The sequence below is a fragment of the Apis mellifera genome, linkage group LG2 (genome assembly GCF_003254395.2).
Source record: "Apis mellifera strain DH4 linkage group LG2, Amel_HAv3.1, whole genome shotgun sequence".
Taxonomy (NCBI): domain Eukaryota; kingdom Metazoa; phylum Arthropoda; class Insecta; order Hymenoptera; family Apidae; genus Apis; species Apis mellifera.
In genome coordinates this window covers 7,283,923-7,299,420 of record NC_037639.1, presented here as the reverse complement: position 1 = coordinate 7,299,420, position 15,498 = coordinate 7,283,923, and the positions used below count along the sequence as shown (strand labels likewise).

At 40.5% G+C, this 15,498-nt stretch overlaps 1 protein-coding gene across 20 annotated transcripts in view; it reads right to left on the bottom strand.

Moving 5' to 3' along the window:
• The window catches only part of LOC551123 (RNA-binding protein Musashi homolog Rbp6), a 739,303-nt gene that overhangs the window by 495,041 nt on the left and 228,764 nt on the right, over positions 1-15,498 (bottom strand). The gene's annotated exons all lie outside the window — the stretch shown is intronic.

The following is a 15,498-nucleotide window of genomic DNA, read 5'->3' as shown; positions in this document are numbered from 1 at the left end:
CGCGAAAATGGGTATAAAATGCTGATCGAAAGCAAACAGGATAGGACAGGGTGCAAAATATAGGGTGTAGTAATCTATGAAATATCACGTGCTACTACAAAGCACACCGAGTAATCGTTTTTCCAATGAAACGGATATAAATGGAGCAAATATTTGTATTTCTCGTTCATCACTATATGAATTCTTTTTTTCTTCTTTTTTTTTTTTTTTTTTTTCTCTCCCCCCGAATATTCTATTATTGCATATTTCGAGTTCAAACATTTCGTTTCTCCGTGTTAAAGCGAAACAAATTTCTCTTCAACTTTTTTCCCCTATCTTTCACACAAGATAATAAAGAGGGGAGAAAAAAATATTATATAAAGTTTAAAACGTAAACGTTTCGTGTCGTGTGTAGATATTAAATGAAGCAAAATTTTTTCATATTTTTTGAAATGAAAATTCTCGCGAATTAAATGTAAATTAAATATACGCCATATATAAAATAAAAACCTTTTTTGTAATATCCTTAATATCTACCGTTGCGCACATATCTCGGATCGCATTCGAATAAAAACAATATTATTCGAAGCGTTTTATAAATTCCATATCGATCAAATAATGCAATAACATCATTTGCACCGTTCAATTGACGTTCAATAATCATGCTTAATACTATTTTCTCTCTCTCTTTTTTTTAAACAAATAATCAATCCCTTTTTATATCCCTTTAAAATCCAGATATAAAAGCGAATAATCTTCCTTACCTTCATTCCTATAAAATATACACTCTTCCAATCCTTCCATTTTCCCCTAAATTTCATAATTTTCACGATAAGACGATTCAATCGTTCCCTGAATCTCACGTAAAAGATGATTTCCGTTTCAGAAAACCATTAGAAGAACAATGACGCTGCGAAACAATGTTCCAATTTGATTAACAATTTGATATCCGTTCCGCTCCGCAACGGATCGTTAATCCCGGCACCGATGAAAACAATTTATTTCGCCGAATTACCGCCCCGTCAATGTCGGTCGCCTTTTACACGTAGCATAATGATACAGCCAGTGCTCGTGCTCGAAAACGGGCGGAAAATTGATGTTCGAAGCGTAGCTGACATCGATCCGCGGAGGGGAGAGAGGGAGAGGGAGAGGAGGATTTTCCTGTCGGGCGGTTCTTTTCCGTCCGGCTCGATGATCCGGACGTCGAAGATCGATGATGACGATCCCGCGTTGTTCCGCGCGATGATCCCGCATCGTTGGTGTACGTAACTATGCACGCGCTGCGTTTAAACGTCGAATCGCGGGAAGAGAGCCAGGACAAAAAGCTAGCCTAAGCCTCGATTTCCTCTCTCTCCCCCTCCTCGTATTATAATTTGACAATTTCGACGTGGGAATATCGGTTGCCAAGTGGACGAGGCATGTCCGATACGTATAACTCTGGCTGGCGAGGAATTAATTTGACCTTTTGAGAGAATTTTGGCAAACGGTCACTTTGAAAATCGGCTCGAAGAAATTGTGGAAAGATAGATCCTTGGAAAGGATCATAAAGCACGTGCGATATATTTTAACTGTCCAGAGGTATTGTTTAAAATATTATTGGCAGTACCAAAGAGATAGGAGATGATCGAGATGAAAGATTTAAAGAAAGAAAGAAAGCAGGAGAACAAAGGACAGTTTTGAAAGAAAAAACTAGCTCGTAACCGCGAATATTTCAATGCTCGAGCGTGTGTATGTGACTGAGCGAGGTCGGTAGATGGAGCCGCGAAATCGTGTGCCGCCTAGACGAATTTCCAATATAAATATTTGAGTTTGTTGGATTTTGCGGCGAATCGCGCGATCCGCGTTCGTTTGCCTTTCGAGAGGTTGAACGTGGCTCGCGCGCGTACCACGTTCTTGCAATTCGTTGATTACTTTTGCGATTGGAATCGAGACAACGTTCATTGAATCGTGAAACATTCGATGGACAAGGATTTGAAAAAAAAAAGAAAGAGAGAAACAAAGTTATCGAAAACTTTTCTTGAACATTTTACTTAGAGACTTAAGTTCAACGAAATATCAATCTCTTAAAATATAAATCCGATTAGATTCGAAAATAACAATTCTAATTTTTAAATTATGCGATATAATAACAACAATCGGCTCATAATCCATCTCAAGGAAAAACGGCACCTTCCAAATCGTCCAAAAATTCCCCTCCTCTCAATTCGGCCCGAATGAATCAACGTCTCGTTGCGAGATCGCCTTCCCTCCGAACCATCTGCCCTCCGCGAGCAGACACAGGACGAAGGGGGAAGGATTATTTTCCACGGGCTATTCCCGTCCGCATCCATCTCCGGCGAAGGCCTCGTTCCGCAAATTGGCGTCGAGTTATCCAAGTGGCCGCTGACGACCTGCTGGCGTCGAAGGAACGAGGGAGCGTGGAAGGAACGAGGGAGCGTGGAAGGAACGTGGGGGAGAGGGCGAGGATGCAGCGATAGCTGGTTCGGATTCGGGAGGAGGAGGGGTTCGAGTGGATGCGGATACTGCAGTCGGGCAAGGTTCGATTTCGTATCCGAGTGGATACGGACGCCGTGATCCACCAACTTGCTCCTCCATACCACGCCGCGCGAGTGTACGACGACGACTAATCTGGGGTTAAGCCTGAGAAACTCGCGGGAGAAAGAGGAGGGGGAGAGACGGCGAGGAGGAGCGTGACGAGGGGGTGAAAGAGAGGTCGGAATTAAGCCGAATCTCGAAGCGGGGCCCCGGCCCATAACCCGACTCCCAACCACTGTGTACAGGGAGATGCACTAGCCTAACTCCACTTAAATTAAAGCAATCTATCCTGCGGAACTCTTGCGCTAAGCCGGCAGGTTAAGCGACCGATTACCGCGAAGAGGAGGAGGAGGAGGAGGAGGGGCGGCGGTGTCGTTTTCGTAAGCTCGTGCACCCTGGAAAACCGCTTTCCTTTACTTTCCATCCGAACACGTTGTCGCCTCGTCGCCGAGGATTTAACCCTTTCGCACCATCTTTTCTTTCTTCAAGCCAGGGGATTGAACGCGAAGAAAGAAAGATTCCCCTTACGAGGAATTCTTGGTAAATAAAATTGATTTTTAATAAAGAATCATTCGTAATTTGGCGATGAAATTGAATTTTACGAATTTCCACACGCGTTGAATGAATATAGGAGAGGTTTCTTCTTCGCGTTACCTATTCCTTATATTTAGGATATTTTCAAAAGGTATAGTAGACGAGATTGAACGACTTAACGCGATGTTCAAATTAACTCGACACGAGTACACGAGTTTTGTTGTTAATTCAAGCTGTTTCCATTTTGCCGAGAGAAATTTTACCGCGCCTTAAATTTAGAATTCTAATAACGATTAATATAATACGTAACGTACGTAAGGCGCATCGCCCTGCGCCAGTAATAAAGACTGTAATATCGTTGCACGAAGGAATTTTCCCGGAACGGAATTACGCAACGTCTCGAGCGAAATTTCCACGGAAACACGGTTCGCGGAGAGGGGCGAGAAATGACACACGGTTGGCTTGATTCATTTCATAGAAACGCGTTTTTAAGAACAATTACCCGATCGATTACTGTTAAACGAATTAAACAAGGAAGGGAGGGGAGGAAAAATGCGAATGAATCCTCCAGTTTCCATTTCCTCCTATTGCCAAGATAGGATTAGATCGTTAAACCTTCCATTCAAATGAATTTTTCACGTCTCGCGAGGAAGGAAGAGGCGAGATATTTTTCCATAAAACATTCGTTCGTTAAAGATGGAGACGAGAGAAATAAATAAAAAAGGAAATCGTTCTTTTCGAAATAGAAATGGTACAGCAACACGCGTCTCCTGCTTCTTCCTCTCCTCGCCTCTTCGACAGGTTCTTCCCCCTTCGAGCAGGTGAAACAAAGACACCCCGTTTGATTTTCATTTCCTTGTGGAATGCCATTTACAGTCTGTGTTTAAACGCCCCTTCCCCTCCCTCCACACTCGATTCAAACTAGAAACGGGCCTTGCACCGCGACACCCGGGGTAACATCTCGCCGCCTCTTTCATCCACGTGTTTATTCTGCGAGTTATTCGATATATCGCGGATACGTAAGCGAATGGAAATTGCGAGATAGCCGATTGTAAGGCTATGACAGAGTGTAATTTGATATGTCTATTTTGTCAGGGGAATAGGTTTAGTTAATCCCTGCTTTATAAGCGGAATGGGATATCGCGGACGCAATCACGCGTTATAATTGTAATGGAGAATTGGACGAAATTCTTATTGGATGAGAAGATAAATTCGAGGGAGTTTCATCATCTCTAATTTCAACATTGTTATCAAACATCGATAAACAATTGAAACTCTCCACTAATCAAAATTAGAAACGTAAGAATATTGTTTCTCCTGCATAACAACGAATGTTATTAACAAAATATTAAAACATTCTTCATAGTTCTTTATTTCTTCCAGCAAGAAAACGGAGACGATTAAATTTTCGTTCCGGAACGAGGCGAAACGCGAAGCATATTCGACACGAATCTATTTATTTTCAAAGGGAGCAAAGTTTCATCGCGCCCCTGGTTCTCAGGCAAACAGGAACTCGTGCCTCGTTAAGAGAAGAACAAAAGAGGAAAATTCGTAAATGGCGGTGGGTAAACGTGATCGAGTTTAACCGTACTCGTCGTGGATCAGTCGGATATACCCGGGCAGAAATTCGGGAATCGAGTTAACACGGTCGTCGTCACAGGGACGAGTGTTAATTCGCGAGAATCGAGCGGGAATCGCCTCAAGTTTGAGGCGATTAAATCGCGGCCGAATGCCGATCTGAAATTACACACGGTGCCCCAGGATTATTACTGGATCGCGTAATACGTGGATACGTGTCGGATTACGGCTGCATTTCTGTCTTACTTGTCTTACCCGCGACATCGAACGCAACGCTGGAACAAGATACCGAGAGATGAAAGGAACGGAGAGGAAGGAACGGTGTGTCTGCGAGCGATTTCTTTTCCCTTTTTTCTTTTTTTTTTTTTAAGACAGACGTGCGATAATGATTGGAATTCTTGAAACCGTATTCCAGCCGCGTTCTCACGATATGCTAATGCTTTTGCCTCGAGGACGATCCACGTGTTCGTTGAAGCATTCGATTTTATTCGATAATTGTTCGATCGAGAAATCTCCAGCGTTCCAATATTTACACGGAAACAATAAGAATCATGAGATATAGCCAAAAAGATATCCTCAATTTATCATGATTCGTATATATATATATATTCAATGAACCATTCAATGATCTTCTAAACATTTTAATTTACGGTAAAACTATTAAAGCATGGAAAAATTAAGGCCAAGCTAACCCAAATACCTTAATCTTCGAGAATTCGAGATTAGCTCTGATAAATTTAGAAACGATAGGGAACAAGTGGTACATCGAAAGGGAAGGGGAGATGGTTGATTCGTCGAGTAAATGGAAAGCGGCCGCATCTAAATGAAGAACTTAGCCTGTCCTAACTGCGGTTGAATTACGTGGCGGCTGCTTAACGCGTCCCCAGCCACGTTAATTACGTTAAACTGCCGGCAGGAATTAATTTTGCGGGGCGGAGAGCTTTATCTTGGAGAGCGTGGACAAGAAATGGCGCGCGATAAAGCGAGCCCGCCCTTGCCGCGCCGCGGAATTGTTTGATTCGTGTCCCGTGCCCTTAAATAAAAAGGGATTAAGGAGGATGCCAACGTCGGAAGATAAATAGAAGGCGAGGATTCCGCGTTGTTTAAATTGTTGCGATCGACTTCGCAAGGGAAGAGGAAGAAGGGAAAGGTTTTCTTTGGAAATTCGAAAAGAAAGATTGATTTTTTGGGAGAGGAGAGCTTCAACTTTCTCTTGTTAAAGGCGATTCTTAAATATTTTATTTCTGCGTATAATTCAAAAGGAACGAGTCAACAATTCCTTTAAATCATTATGCATATATACGGGAAACCGGCAAACTGAATATAAACACACGCTTGCCCGACAAACCATTAATTCATAAATCAATATTTACGGTATTTACAACCATTCATCGTTACAAATAAATAAAATACGCATATCCCGTATATATATTCTCCATTAAACTCGAAACAATATTGCAATATTGCAAGCTACCAATGTGTCCGATTCAATGGAAATTCATATGTTTTTTTATTGAAAAAAAAAAAAAAAGAGTCAGAAAAACCTATACTAATTACAATAGAATGGTGAGAGAGAGAGACGAGACTTTGAAAATGCATTTTATCTCGTATGGATACGTCTATTAGTTTTCCAGATATAGAAGATCGTATTTGCACGTTCCAAATGCATAGGAAGCCTCAATGACCGGGAAAATTTCAGGAAATGGCTTGACCTACTATCTTCCCTCCCTCCCTGTGAAAATGCATCTAATAAAAATGATAAAAAAAAAAAAAACGATGATTTAACGTTTTACCATTAATCATCAAGCGCAAGTACAGCGCTTGAGGAAGGTCAGGGAGGGAGTGTGACAAAGAGGATCACAATCAAACGAGGCAGACAGCTATATTGAAATATTAAAAATTACGTTTCACTTTGAACGACGATAATATCCCGAAAAATATGAATCGAGATGAATTTTAAAGAATAGAGTTTCTTCTTCGTTCCTGGTAAATTTTATTTCATCTTAATACGATCTGGTTTTATTAAAATTACATGTATTTATAATAAATACAGTTTATATTCTATATTAGTGATTATTAGTAAAAATTGGATATGACAGGAATAAATAATTGTCATTATATTTTCTCAAGTGCCATTGTCTTAAGTTTTTTTATACGATATTTATACAAAAAATTTTTTAACTTCTTTTCCAAGTGATCGATGGCCGTTTTCGCGATTACGATAAAAATGATTGAGAGAAAGAGAACGGCGGTATTTCTAAATTCGGAATCTATTTATTCGACGACGTAAAACGAAGGATACCGCGTTTAACGGCGGAGGGGGAAGAGATCGAAAAGAGAATTCCACCGGTAAAGCGGTGGAAATCGGGATTTATTCGTATGGATTTGTATGCCAGGAAAATATGCTTGTAGATCATCGCGATGGAATCGAATTTCACGCAAGAAATCGAATTAAAGTCACGTCGGAGACAATTCGATTTCAAAAATCGTCTTAGCAGAGCCCCGATACCTATTTCCATATAGATAACAAATGTAACTTCGTTGGAATCGAGTTACGTTTTATCGATTGGAGTTTCGGTTTAAGTTGCTGCCAGGCCAGGAGGGAAGCGATGTAAGTAGCGAAGTCGCCGAAACTGGCTGGGCCGCAGTTTCAACATCGATAATTTCAATCGATCAAAAAACTGAAACTTGCCCAACCAACATTTCAAATTATCACTTTCGTTCAAAAATTTTCACTGTATCGAAAGTTTAACGCGTTCAAAAACTTCGACAAATTTAATCGATACGATGAATAGAGTATTAAAAATTCTTTTTTTTCCTTTTAATAACAATTTTTTCCTAATCGCAGATAATACGAATACGCGGTTCCACGTCATAGAGAATCAAAATGGGGGTATGGAAATAAATATAACAAGTAAGTTCAACTGGTGAACGATAGGCTGTGAAAGCTCGGCACGCAATCAATCATGCAAATCACGCCCGTTACAAAATCTCGCAATTCGGTGTCGAATTCCGTATGGTAATGCCGTTAATATCCAACTGGTATATCGATATACAAGCGGATATTCTATATATATATATATATTCTATATATTCAGGCAGTCACATATTTGAAACAAAGGATGAACGGCAATCTGGCCGGCTCCAGCCGTGCACCATTGATTATTTATTAACGATTAATTGGCTCGTATTGATCTTTGCACGCGCCTCGCTGTTCGAGCCCCGCGTTATTGCAACGTCATTTCGCGCGATCATCAAAAAATCATCGAGCCAATTCGGGTCAAACAATCATCTCCAATCACCGTTGTCGCACGGACAGAAAAGTGATTTAAGTTGTGAATTCGCGACAGCGTTACGCGGCCCGATAGATTTTATCTATATTAATATCGACAGAATTATTTCGCCAATTTTGCACATTTTGCACAATGGGAGGAAGAGTTATTGCATCAAGCGCGTGACAAACACGGCGCTTTATTTTCGAAATAATATTAATAAAAATGGCGAAAAACTTGGTTAATTCATCGCATCTGGTCGGGAAAGGGGTAGAAATTCGTGCAATTTGAATTGGAGGCGAGAATTCGTCATACCGTTTCGCGGTATTATGCATCATATGGCGAATGGAAAATTAACGATGGAGCGCGTACATGTGTAAATACGTAGTTTCTGATGCTGCTAATATGCGAATGTCACTATGAATAACAACGAAACCCTCATAATTTCTGAATTATTAATTCACAAATGCGAAGAAAGATTATTTTGGAATATATATATACTTTACAATTAAAGTGAAGGATTCTTTCACGAAATTAAAAAAAAAGTGATTATACTAATCCTAAGATCTGAATGATGATACAGTAAATAGGACGATATCTGCCGTTAATTTTAAGCCATTGTCCAAGTTTAATCGAATTAATTGTCGAATGTTTTTAATTATTGGATCCGTGCAATAAAACGCGACCTCATAACGGTGTCCTAGTGCCATTGGTATCGGCCAAAACAAGAACGAAGAGTAGAGCGAGAGTACGACGAAGTAGCGTGGGGAACCGTGGGGAAAAGAGAGGACACGTCGATATGATGGAAAATTTGCAAAACACCGAATTTCAATTATCCGTATTCCGAGGCGGGGAGTTAAAAATACCAGAGGGAATGAATTATAATTACCTCAAATGGCACGAATGACGCGGAGACACGTCCTCGAAAATTAAAGGACGCGCGGAAAAAATGGTAGCCGCACTCGAAACGACTCGCGCTCTATTAATTAATTTATTGCGAATCCAATATTGGCCCAATACCGATAAAAAAAAGAATCGATTGTAATGGATATCGTTGATGATACAGATTTTTCTTTTTTTTTTTTTTTTTTTTGAATGATTTACAATTTCACAGCAATGAAATACGATCGCTTAATTACAATTGCTACGCTTTTAAGTAACAACTTAAATTTCGCTCAAGATCTGCAATGAATATTCTATCGAATTATCAATCATTCAAATTCATACGGGATGCTGGATGTTTGGAGAAAAGAAAGAAATTGTAAATTACAAATATCCTATCTAACGTAAGGAAACTCTTTTTTCCTTTTTTACTAATAAAAAAAATATAGAACTACGTCATCTCTTAAATAACTCTCACTGGTTTCCGCCTGTATATAAAATCTCACCATCGTCTTATCACTCGCCCTTCTTTCAGAGCCATCGTCCAGTTCAGCAAAACAGCGGAAAACAGCGTTTTTCGAAGGATTGGAATTATCATTGGAGGAAGAGGAAGGAGAAAGCGACCAGTTGATTGTAATCGGCGACCTAATTGCCGAGTATTGTTCGCCGCGTTCCACGATTTCTCGTAACACGAATTGCGGCACGATGTCAGCGGGACTGTGAATTTTCAACGAGTCGATTCGTTTTCGAGCGGCGACACGTAAAAAAAAAAGGAAGGGGGGAGGGGGAAGGGAAAAATGCCGGAACCCTGCGAACAACGGCCTAGACGGCGCGTATCGAACCGAAGTCACGTACCGCGGTCGGTGTAAAAAAAAAAAAAAATAAAAAAAAGAATAAAAATAAAAAAATAAAATGAAGGAAATGAAAAAAAGGAGGAAGGAGAGAAAAAAAATGGTATTTCTGTTTGCGTGCCTGACCGCGGCGAATGCAGAAAAATGATTTATCACCGGCGAGATTTCGGCGAGGCAATCGGAACCCGAGGCAATTTCAGAGGAGTCCCGTGGTTCGAAACGTCTAATCGTGTTCCCCCTAATGATCAGACATTTCCACTCGGGTATACGTGACTTAGCGCGAAGATAGGTTATGGAATTTCGGAGGAGGAACCGGTTTAATTTCCTTCCAACTTCCGACGTTTAATTTAAATTCGAAAACCTTTTAAATCGGGAAAAATGTAAATATCGTAAATGAGATAAGCGAGGGAGATAAGTTTTGGAATATCGAAGAAGGGGTTGAATCAATCTTCTGCCCACCCTTCTCTATATTGAAATTTTTTAAACCCTTCAGGATTTATTAAATCGCGAGAAAGATGATAAATGCGAATCCAAGATATCTTTGACGATTGTAAGAGTAAAGATCCAGTTCTCATCCAGTCGAAATTTGAATAAAGAATCGATCAAAAACCTCATGAAAAAAACTTTGGATATTTTCAATTACAAAAATAAAATATTGGAAATGTATATATATACCGGAAAAAAAATTTCCTTTGAAAATTGAACAACATTTCTATTCACACATGGCTCCTTTGATCGAATTAATCCTTTCACGCGTGTTGATTCCCCAATTAATGAGTATCATAGAATCGAAATTCTGGCCGAGTGAAGCATAGGAAGCAACGTCCAATTGACGGAGGGGTGGATAAGAAAGAAAAAAAAAAAAAAAGAAAGAAAGAAAGAAAAGTATTCAAACAGCTTTTAAATCCGAAAGCGTACGGTACCGCCATCTACGCGCTGACGTGGAAAACTAGAATCCAACGAGAACGACGAATTCTCTGCTTTGGTGTGCATGTATACGTCGTGAGAGACCGGATTTCCCTCGAGCCACCCCTTTATACCGGGGAAAAACAACCCCCGAAATGCGTCGTGTAATCGTCAGCCTGTAGTGTCGCTCTCGAAACACGCGAAACTTTCAAACACGATCCGAGACATTATTCTCTTCGTTTCGTCGTCTCCGTTATTACGAGTAGTACCAATAATTTTCATCCCCCGTTTTATCCACAAGCGACAAGCAATAAAACCCAGATATAAAATCCGGCTCGATAAACTTTGCTTATATCGTGACGACTCACCAATCTCATTTTTGACTTTTGTCAGAGAGATCTGTCTGCCCGAATCGTCTTACCTGAAACAAAAGAGAAAGGAGAAATTGAAAGATGGGCCAAGTTAATGAGATATTTTGTTAAACATGTGTAAGGGATTACAACGAAGGGGAAGATTCAAAGACCGACAGCTGCTTTGTAACGCAAGAATTACGCCTCGCGTGGGATGCCGTTAATATGCCACGAGGTAACATAGATGCACATATGTTCAGAAATTTATTAGTCTCGATGAATTTAAATGAGCGCCACAGCCTAACTATAGATATATGAAACTCTTGGTAACATGGTCCCTACGTTTGTAATCCCCACGGTGAAAATCTTCTCGTTGGAATTAGCCAATATTATACACATTGAAATCATTCGTGAGATATTCGTGGGATTGAAAAATTCATTGCGATGAAAATAAATAAGAAAGGAGTGAAAGATACGGATGAGATATCGATCGACGATGCGTCGTCAAAACAAACGGATCAAAACAAAGATAAACACAACTATTCGAGATATTATGTCAGTTGACTCAGGAACTAATCTATGAAACGAGAATTCACTCTTTCGTTAATTTTATTCAATCGAGATAAATTTAAAAGCTTTCCTTTCCCCTAAATCATTTCCATTAGAATTTCCTTTTTTAATTCATCGTTTTATCTTTCTGCATCGTGAAAATAATCACAAAAATTAATCAACCAATTAATTTAATTTCTAGAGAATGTTAATTTACACGTTAATCTTTGTCGTGGATATATTTTTCTTATCAAGTGTATCGCAAAAATAACAATCGCGTATTAATTAACCTAACTAATTTTAATTCGAAACAATGTTGATTAATAACGTGTATGCGTATCTTGATTTCGATTATTTCGTTTTACGAAGAAGAATATCAAAATAAAATCTCGATCTGCAATTTCTCGATCCCGATGATACACGCGATATAGATCGAAATCGTTTTGAAACAAGAACGATAGCCATCTTAGAGTCCCTCGTAAATCACCGGCCGATTCGATCGCAGCGAAAAGCTCGGCATCATCCGTCTCTGACAAAGTGTAGACCTGCCAAAGGATCTTCCACTGCTGCTAACTTCCGCTCGTTATTTACGGGCTCTAGATTGGTGGTACTTCGTTCGAGTTTCGGCGCGAAACGTGAGGTCGAAATCGCAAATTGATCTCGACTCGTTCCAGAGACTTTTATCGCCGGTTATTCTCCTCCAAACTGGTATGTATATATATATATGTATAAAAGTTTCTCGAATCGCGGTTCCACGATGCAATAACGAAAATAATTTTCCCCTGGCCGATGCACATTGTGCATTACGTGCCTCAGATTCGAGATATCGCTATCAATTTTCAAAGGTAAATATTTATTTTTAATCTACCCCATTTTTCGATTTATGACTTTTTACCATGGATGGAATCTTAGGAAACGAGAAATTTCACAAAGATATTAAGATCAATTAATACGTCGTTCAAAAGAAAATGATAATCCCATATTCGATGGTATTTGACCTTTCTAAATCAAATCACTCGAATTTCTAATACATTAAAAGCATAGTACGATCCTATATATATATTCTGACCCTAAGTCAACGATATACTCCACGATTTTATTCGACAAAGAGTGCAACTTCTGTTCCACATCCACTTAACAATCCTCGTCCTCCCGACGAAACCTAATAATTAATTCACCTTTAATCCCCTTATATCTTTCATCTCAAAATCCCTCAAATCCCTGGAACTCGATCGAGGTACACGAGCTTTATTCGCAGCTCCTTTCCTCTTAAACGCGCAATCACTTCCACCCTCCCAAAAAAAAGAAACAACGAGAACAAAACAAAAAGAAAGAAGAGGAAGGATAAAGAAGAAAGGAAAGGAAAAATCATCATAAATACACGGAGAAAATGCGGTGGCGTGTAATACCATTAGCCGGCTGTTATCTCTCTCCAATCACGACCCTTAAGAAAGATTTCAATAGAACTCCGCGCGACGCCCGGAGAGGACGTAATTCAAGCGTTCTTATCCGATCGCCTGTGTGGCTCGATCGATTTTCCCATAAGTCCGATATCACCTCTCCGCAAGGAACTCCGGCCGGGCATAAAAGTTTCATTCGATCCATACGAATATATGTACGTATGTATGTATATACATATACATATATATACACACACACACGGTCCGCTCGATTCAAGCGGAGAACAAAATGGAAACGGGTCGGTCAAGGGGTTGTTGGATAACGGCGCGGCGCGGCGATTTAGGTGTACTAATACAGGGTGGATGTCGAGGAGGAGGAGGAGGGAACGATTACACATGCGAATCGAACGAATTGCGGTGGAACGAAGGTGTAAGAATGCAGGCTGGTACGTAGGTGCACGCGGTATAGGTCAGACATGAATTCTTGATATCCGGAGCTTCGACTTGACCGCAAACTACGGCGTTCTACGGTGTTCTACTCGTAGGTTGCTCGCCAGTGCTGCCAACAGTGCAGCGTACGCCTCGCTGACAACGACATCCCGCGGTACACGTTAACGTCCCTACACCGGCCCTGTTACCAACTTTCTGCGGAGAAATACGGGTGGAATCGATCGGCGGGCAGGGAAGAATTACGCGATCGGATGTTTCACGGCGCGCACGCGTGAATCTTTGATTCGCGGCGGCGGGAACGAATTACGGAAGCATCTGTGCAACGCGATTATATAATATTTAATTATGTTCGAATTGTATATATCACGAGAATAATTGTCTATTAACTTTTAATATTAATTTTTCAGATGGAATTGGCCAACGAAAATAAGATTATTAAATCTTATGTTGAAATCGAAGAAAATCCAGGGCACTGTGAAACTATACTATAGAGTATCCGTTATAACAGTTCAAAAATCATTCTCCATAAATTTCGAGCTCGCCACGTTCGTGCAACACGATTATATAATATAATATTTAACTGTTCGAATTGTATATCACGAGAATAATTGTCTATTAACTTTTAATATTAATTTTTGAACGAAAATAGAAGATTGACTATCAAACTTTATCGAAGAAACCGAAAAAAATCCAGGGTACTGTTAAATTATACTAGCGTTATAACAGTTCAAAAATCATTCTCCCTAAATTTCGAGCTGGCCACGTTTGTGCAACACGATTATATAATATAATATTTAACTGTTCGAATTGTATATCACGAGAATAATTGTCTATTAACTTTTAATATTAATTTTTTAGGTGAATTTTGAAGCTGAACCAAATAAGATTGATTATCAAACTTTATCGAAGAAAACCCAGGGTACTGTGAAATTATATTAGCGTTATAACAGTTCAAAAATCATTCTCCCTAAATTTCGAGCTGGCCACGCTTCGATTGATCGAGGCCCGGCCGACCGGTTGCTCGAGCCATTCGTGCAATTCGTAAATAGCGTGGCAATCGTGCGATCCTGTAAGCTGCAGGCGGGCATCTCGCGATCCCCGCGTATATATCAGCGGCGCAATTGATATATCATCCTGGTGGTGGTCCAATTGCTCGTGCATCGCGTTTACACGACCGCTTGGCCGGTCCACCAAAACCCATCCGCCATCAAAATTCACCGATAACTCGAAACACCGAATTCCCCTCGCTCTCTCTCTCCGTTCCTCCGCCTCCTGTGCACGGTCATCAGGTCGATCACCGGTTGTTTCGATCTTCGTCGTCGTTGTTTCCACCGCAACGGTGGACAACCATCCCAGAAACCGGGAATTATCCTCGAGACCGGAAGATCAGTTCCCAATAATCCACGGCACGCGCATTTACATCGGGAACGAGGTAATAAATACGGCGTTTACACGGAGACCTGGGCTAGGATCTCCACCTGCAGTGTGGACGGAGGAAGGGAGGGAGGGAGGGAGGGAGGATGGGTCGGATAAATTCCTGGCCACGGTCCAGCGTTTCGAGTTTCGAGAAGCCGTTTTCCCTCCCTTCCCCCGATACAAATGGACGCCGGGCGCAGAACCGCATCGAAACTGCGAAACTGGCCGAGCTAGCTCCGTTAAATGAACCAGTCACCGTGGAAAGGATCGAGGAAATGGTAGGGAAAGGGTGGACAGGGCTTCTTTCACTTCTCTTATCTTGCGTGGGACCGCCGTGATTCATCGTTTCGGATTTATTTCGGAGGACATTAAAGAGGGAGGATATCGCAATTTTAATCGTGTATTATTGATACGAATTATCGAAAGGGATATATCGTTTAAGATAGATATGCAAGAATTCGGATTCGTAAAATTGTGGATCGAAAAATTGTCCCTTTAATCATTTCGAGTGGACGGAGCCACTTAGCAGACAAGTGGCCTTATATAATAATAAAAGCCAGATCAGAGGATGTGTTTGTTGAAAGGGATAGTTGGACGAGGACTTTGGAGAATTGTGTTTGGCGTACATCTCTCTGTAGGAGAGCATGTAAAGGCCACCGCAGTATGAAGTTGTTCCCCGCTTCACTTACAGAATAAAACAGAAATTATTTGTTTTACCAAATCTAGAAGAGAACGTGTATTCGAGGAGACACTTTGAAAAAATAGATATCTATTTATCTACAATATTATACCAGTC